General features: G+C 58.6%; 1 protein-coding gene across 1 annotated transcript in view; it reads left to right on the top strand.

Moving 5' to 3' along the window:
- The window catches only part of LOC119586680 (atherin-like), a 10495-nt gene that overhangs the window by 9228 nt on the left and 1064 nt on the right, over window positions 1-203 (top strand). The window lies entirely within an intron of this gene.

Genomic DNA, 203 nt, shown 5'->3' with positions numbered 1-203 from the left:
AAACGCGACCTATTAGGCAAGGCCCCGACGTAGGCGCAGAGGGCCAGCGAGAGCAACAGAAGGCGACGACGAAGCCCTGACCAGATCGCGCCGAGGGAGGATCGCGCCCTGACCTTACCGTAAACAGGAAGTCCCATAATAATTCTCGAAGTGACAGGGCGAACCGTAATGACAGGGACCCGTCAATAGCGGGGGTTGCGAAA

This window comes from Penaeus monodon, chromosome 21 (assembly GCF_015228065.2).
Source record: "Penaeus monodon isolate SGIC_2016 chromosome 21, NSTDA_Pmon_1, whole genome shotgun sequence".
Lineage (NCBI taxonomy): Eukaryota > Metazoa > Arthropoda > Malacostraca > Decapoda > Penaeidae > Penaeus > Penaeus monodon.
This window is presented reverse-complemented; position numbering and strand designations above follow the sequence as displayed.